This window comes from Sesamum indicum, linkage group LG5 (assembly GCF_026168435.1).
Source record: "Sesamum indicum cultivar Baizhima isolate 11 linkage group LG5, ASM2616843v1, whole genome shotgun sequence".
NCBI lineage: Eukaryota > Viridiplantae > Streptophyta > Magnoliopsida > Lamiales > Pedaliaceae > Sesamum > Sesamum indicum.
The window spans coordinates 7035060-7041944 of NC_142661.1; the positions used below are offsets into that span (position 1 = coordinate 7035060).

Consider the following 6885-nt stretch of genomic DNA (forward strand, 5'->3'; position numbering starts at 1 on the left):
AAGCCCAAGCACAGAGAGAGAGAGAGCATCAAATGAAGGTTACTCACCGCCTACAGAAAAATGGACAGGCTCATGCATTCAAATTTCAACCCTTAACAATAAACCTCCATGCAAATGGAGCCCATTATGTATCTGATAACAACACACACTTATGAGTGGAAAATGGGTGGGTAGGTCATATTAGGTTTGGATTGGATCTCAGTTGATTGAATTTATATATGTATGTGTTTCATATATAAATAGATTATATTCTTGATTGAAATATTCATTTTGAACGCTAATGGTAGTGATCAACAAACATATTTTTAGGAGTATCAGTGCTGGCTCCCCAACTACCCTCCAGAGTGACTCAAACCCATGACCAAAATCGTAGGTGCAAGGTGCTTTTGTTAACAAGCTACCTTGGCTCGTCTACAACATCAAAGTTTAAGCAACTATTACATTTCTTAGACCAAGAGTCTAGAGAGAAATCCTAACTATGATTCTGGAGACATTCTCTGAACAAATCTCTTCATGCAGTGTTGCTGGTTGCCCTTGGTAAAGAGGTGAAGTTGAATCTGCAAAGAAATGAGTCGACTTATAATATGAACTTAACATAAACACCACAATGTGCAATAATTGTTGTGAAATCGCACGTCGTCTAATCAATCCCTATCGACTTGAGTGGAAAAATACCTGATAAGAGGCTTCTGGACTGCCACATTTGCTGAAGCGGACGCCCTAGAGAGTTCAGAAAACTACATCCAAGAGTTGAAAATGTCAGAAGTCCATCTCAGTTCCCTTGTGCATATATAGTTGATGAATCAAATTGTAGACAGCAGGCAATCGCATTCAGAGTACTGCTCGGTTTGCCGCTTCAGGCTTCTTCTTCAATTGCAAGAAACTCCAGGTCTTCTCAAATTTGAATTCAAGTTTATGATTCCAAGTAAATGTACGATTGGAGTAGAGCATCACCGCCTGGCATTTTACTATGGCAAAACCGGACAAAGGAACAAGAAACAATTGTCATTGCAAAGAGACAGCAGCGAAAAAGGTAAGCTGACAAGACCTCAAGCTCCTCCAGGATCCCATTTATTTGAATGCTGGAACTAGAATCTACAGCTCGCTCTGCAGTGATGAACATTAATGGTTGAGTTTCATTTGCCTGACGGTGGAGTTGAATTTCACTGTTCGGTTGTACGCTTTCTACAAGCCCATCATGGTCGTCTGAAGAACCTTGGCGACTGTTACCAGGTGGAGAAGGCTCGCCAGAAGAAGATGCAGGCAGAGAACGGGATCCACTTTCACCAAATCCAGCAATTTCAGTGTCGTTACATCTACTCTCTGAAATTTCCATTTTGCAAACATCCTGCTCCAATTGTTGGCTAGCCATTGTGCTAACAGGCGAAGGTACGTTGCTTGGTGTACTGGAAGATTCTGTGGAGCCAACTGGACTATTGGATTCGTCTTGTTTCATCTTCTTCATGCTCAAAACAGTCTCTGTTTCTGGGAAGGCAGATGCAAGTGACCTTTTGGCGAAACGCTTCTTTGCTGGATTGGGGGGGCGTACTCCACCAGGGAAGACAAAGTTAGGTATGTCGTTCCGTTTCACATGGCATACATCAATCCACATTGTTGGCTTCCAGGATGAGTATGCGTATACGTCGTACATAAATTCCTCCACCGTCTTCGTTACATCAAATTGTTTGCCTTGTTGAGGACCAGTGCCTTGTTTCCTTCGCAAACCCATAAAATAACTGTGGCGAAACGGCTTTGATTTGTCCGAACTAAACCACCCGCCTGGGTGAGGATGACACTGAACTAAACCACCCGTGTTCCTTTCTATCTGGAATTATCAAATGACACCAAGAAATCATCCAATGGAAACAGACACCAAACAAACCTTTCCAATTCTGGGAGAGCGCCTAAAAGGAACGTTTCGACCAACCTTCAGCGTAAGCAAGCGTATTCTTGACTCGACCCAACCTTTCCAATTCAACAAGTCACCTTCATTCTTTGCTGCAATGTCTATCTGCAGATAATTTCTGTACGCTTGGAAGTTAGTGAAAGGCTGAAACAGAGTATGCCAGCTGGCTGTCTTTGCTTCCACTGCCTACATCCATAACAACAATGGAATTTAATTGAACTGCCACATAGCAAACAAGTCTGTATCCTAGAAGTAAATAAAGAAGCACAAACGAAAAACGAGGGTTCTAAAAAGCAAAATTTGGAGAAAAATACAATAATTGCAAACAAAGGAGCTTCTTTCCAGGGCACAGCTCACAGAACAAATTCCATTTATGACGAAGCTTTGTTGGCTAAAAGGGATTAACTGCTGCAGAAGAATAACCTGACAAATTTCATTTCCACGCTGAAATTCTTCCATCATGACTCGTAGTGTGCTTGTTTACACATTGTAGCTTGAGTTCATGCAGGGATATGCAGGAGTTATTATCGGCATGAGGTGTGATCTATCCTTGTAATTTCTTCTAGGATCCCAGAAAGGAAGTCTTAAAGATCCTTCTTCAATTGGGCACAGCATCACAGGAATTGGCCACCGCCACATGTTGTAGATCCAAAAGAACTTCGACACCAATGTGCTTGGTAGAGCATTTGGGTATAGCTGGCAAATGCGAGCAATGAGCAATGCCCAATTTATACCGCCTAGGAAACCAGTAACCTGGCAAGATGAAAGGAGAAAGACTTAGACCGAGAAATGAGAATGCTCGAGTATTATGTTTATATGCATGAGTGATAGAAAAGCAAGGATTGCTCGCTTAAATTCCTCACATTTGAGTATACTCCACGCCTTTTCGCCCATAGCCTCATACATCGCAGAGTAGTCCGAAACGTCTAAAGGAGGAAAAAAGAATGTGATTTAGAAATCATGTTAAAAAAGTACTTCAGAGATAATTGTGTGGTTCACACCTTAATATTCGGGACGAGCTGCAATATTTGATTAGTCACCCTACAACCATTGAGACCCACATATCGCAGTATAGATTCTTGAGATACGTCAAAGTCCTGGAACCAAACAGATACCCAAGACAGAAAGAATTTATAGGATATCCAAAAGCACAAGTTTCAAATTAAGACATTCAATGATTATTTGAACAACAGTAGATAGCTCAGATATAAGTGATATAGGCTCCAGTGAGGAGATCAAATCTATTAGGCAGTCAAACTTTTTCAACATCATCCAAAAACGGTTTCTAACTATTGCATCAAATTCTTAAAACAAGCGCCGATTCCTGGAATGAAAATAAAGGCTACTACAAAGACAAGATTCATACTACAGGAATAACCCAGAGGGCCACATTTGCATAGAGGAGACCAATGGAAACACCATCGAACTTGAATTTCATCACTGGAACATGAGCGTCGGGTACCGCATGCAACTCTTGTACTTCAGGAATCTCAGACAGCATCTTCTGAAGCCCACCAAAAAAGTCTTTCTGTATGTAATAGAGTTATTTTCTTTCTTCCATTCATCAAAGCAGGAAAATTCAATAAGCAAAGTTCACAGCTAAAAAGGGAAGTCAGCCATACATTTCGGTCGGCACACTTTGGTCCAATACAAAATGTGTCAATATCAGCACCGGGTCCGTGTACCTATCAGTTTAAGTTAAGAACGAAACCTAATCATGAGAGGCATGTTTACGCAAACATTTAAAAAGTTCAACAATTTAAAATAAGGAAAATGAATATCAAGTGAGAGAAAATTCATACACCAAGGCGATAAGAGCCAAAGGTGAATATCTTCGCATTTGCTTGGCGCACTGTAGAATCACTGTGACCTTTGGCGCGGCTGACATTTTTGATCCATGTCTTGACGATCTGCATGATAATTGCATTTGAGTAACCTAGGTATCTAATACTAGTGAAAAGATTAACAAGATTGTTTAGATTTAAAATAGATTAACCTGATTCAAGCTACCAAGGACTTCCTCCCGTCGTATGGCTTCTTCGCGACATTCACACAATGCCGCATTTTCAAGAAACTGCAACCAATTTACAAGTAAGAGTATTTACCAATATTTCTTGAAGATTTTCAAGAAGAGATGGGTAGAGAAGAAACCTTTTCCAAGTCTTGATTCATATAACATCAATCTCGGTGGGTCCCACTATTGAAATTGATTGTCATATCCCAGTACCGGAAGCAATAGCCATATTCTTTGATCCAAGTCTATACATCCTGTTTTCACTAAAAGAACAAAAGAAAATAAAAGGGCCGCAGTTAGAAGTCTTTATACAATCAATGTAGTTGACCTTCATCTATTTATTCTATTTGGAAATTATTATAAAAAGAATAAAAGATTACGAAAATGGGGATATTCGAAAAGTGTGACAGAATTAGGCAGAACCGCATGTTGTTAATGCGGTTCTTCAGCTTTTTTTAGACTATTGAAATGATTATTGTGATTGGTTTAATATCCATATTGACTTATGTTTTCCTATTTTTTATTTATGAATATTTGTAAATGCATGAAATCTCTGCAAAGATTAACCCATTCTTATTGCACTCACTTGGCACTCTTATTGAGATGCTTAACCAAACATTTCATGTTGCAATTTTACAATTTGTGTAATAGTTTTAAAAGCAGATATACAAATCTTTTACAATTAAAGAATCCTTTATTTTTAAACTAAGGCAAGAAATAGATGATAGACCAAAATTATTGCACTGACAAGTCAAAAGTTGAAACAAAATACATGCCTCTCATAAAGATTGAAGCCCCCCAAATTTAAAAAAGTAAAAATAAGAAATTGCACAATAACCCTTAAAGAGTCAGTCACATGTACAACAAATTAAAAATATTTACATATTACAATTTCTCCAAAAACCAATATGAAAAGAAAAAACAAACACTAAGGCCATGTTTACTTCAGTGGATAATGGATGATATCCCTGACAATTTTAGTTAATAGTGTATTTACTAGCAGTTTGATCAGCCTGATACTAAACAAACTGGCACAGTATTGATCCACATAATTGGCTGACTGTATCACCGATAGAAATGGCTGATTGCAAGCCAAAGTATCAAGTGAGTAAGGGTATTAATCAATAAATCACCATTGATTTTGATTACTTAAGTTATTACAATTCTTGTTCTAATCATACAAAAATAACCCAATATCTTATGCTTGCTCACCAAATCAACCAAAGTAACGAATGGATATCGAGGCCTATGCAAACTAACGCCGGGTAAATAGAGGATAAAATAGAATAGTAGAAAATATCGCACAAGAACGAGGTATAAAGCATAAAATCGAAAAATAAAGAATTAAACAAATCATAGTGCCCTTGAATGTGCCCCTGAATCCGATTAAACAAGAATTAAACAAATAAAGAATCCGATTAGTATTAAACAAATAAAGAATCCCGTTAGTATTCAAGAATCCAACAACAAGAATTAAACAAATCAATGTGCCACTGAATCCGATTAGTATGATAATAGAACTTTAATCTTACATACAAACTGCTACAACAGTCATGAACTTTCGCAACTTTCACCCTTTCTTCAACTTGTTTTGGTTATAGAAAATACATGATACTAAAAACACACCCAAACCCAAGAAAAAGAAGAATAAGTAAAATGCAACAGAGAAAGAAGGATTACCTGGAAGCCGTACTCGTCGCCGTCCTTGCTGCCGTGAATTTGAGGGTAGGGTTCTAAGAGATGGGTTTGGGGAGGAAATGAGGAAGGAGAAAGAATGGAGATAGAAAGAGAAAAGAGAGAGAAAATGGAAGAAAAACGAGAAAAAGAGAGAGAATGAGATGGGTTTTTGACTTTTTATATTTACTACTACTACTACTATTATTATTATTATTAGTAGTATTATTTTTTTTTAAATCATGAAATTCAATTATTAAAATTTTACATAAATATAATTGAAATTAATATATGTTCATAATCTGTAAAATTTATATATTTATAAATACTAGTATAACATTGATGTAACTATTATCTTACATTGTTGAACAATATGGATTAATTGGGCCATCAAAATTCAGATCATAACGTTAGATATGATTAAACTTATATAGAAATACATTTGGTAAAGTTTTAAATTTATTGGATATACGATGTCGAGATATTGTACTCAAAATACTACAGTAATCATTCAAGACGGTGTATCGTTGAATCAGGTCAAATCATACCGTCAGATATGATCTAATGCATAGAGTCTTGTATATATTTAAATTTCATATTAATCGGGTGCCCGAATTTTAAGATATCGTAATTATTGATTAAATTTTTTAATCTCATTATATATATAATAAAATAATAATTAGAATTGTTCAACTATCATCATCATTATTATTGTTATTATTATTATTATGATGATTTTTAGATTAATTCATAGAAATTACTAAATTTTGACATAAATTTATAAATAATAAAAAATCATAAGTGAATTACTTGTCAATTCAAAAAAAATATAACATAATACAAATATATATTAAAATATGACATAAAGTTTATATATGTCATATTAAATAATAATTTTAATTATAAAAATTATTATAATTTACTAAGTTGTTGATTAAATTTAATTTTGTATAAAAATTAAATGTATAAATAAAAGTACCATAATTTATTATTATCCAAAATAAAATGTATGATATTGATTAATAATTATAATATACGGTCAATTTTAATTATAAAATTAATCAAATATTAAATATAAAATTAAATATATAAAACATTCAAAAATAAATTATATGTAAAAGATAAAAAAATAAAAAAAGCTCGCGAGCTATGAACAGACACAATTGAGCTCGAGTCGCAAGCCGGCTCGACTAATCTGCTACCCCTGTTATAAACACAAAATACATAGAGCAGTGAATACAACAAACTTAATAATATTACAAAAAAAAAAGGAATATTTATCACATGCATA

The 6885-nt window shown here is 35.3% G+C and overlaps 1 pseudogene across 1 annotated transcript; it reads right to left on the reverse strand.

Moving 5' to 3' along the window:
• Positions 1-227: 227 nt before the first annotated feature.
• LOC105162364 (nuclear poly(A) polymerase 1-like) lies at positions 228-5749 on the reverse strand (annotated as a pseudogene). The gene is made up of 12 exons (XR_016065578.1): positions 5601-5749; positions 4058-4183; positions 3903-3980; positions 3709-3816; positions 3529-3591; positions 3273-3434; positions 2908-3003; positions 2770-2832; positions 2330-2659; positions 1928-2092; positions 676-1825; positions 228-557 (listed from the first exon to the last, which is right to left on the reverse strand). The product of XR_016065578.1 is annotated as a nuclear poly(A) polymerase 1-like (transcript).
• Between the last annotated feature and the right edge of the window lie 1136 nt (positions 5750-6885).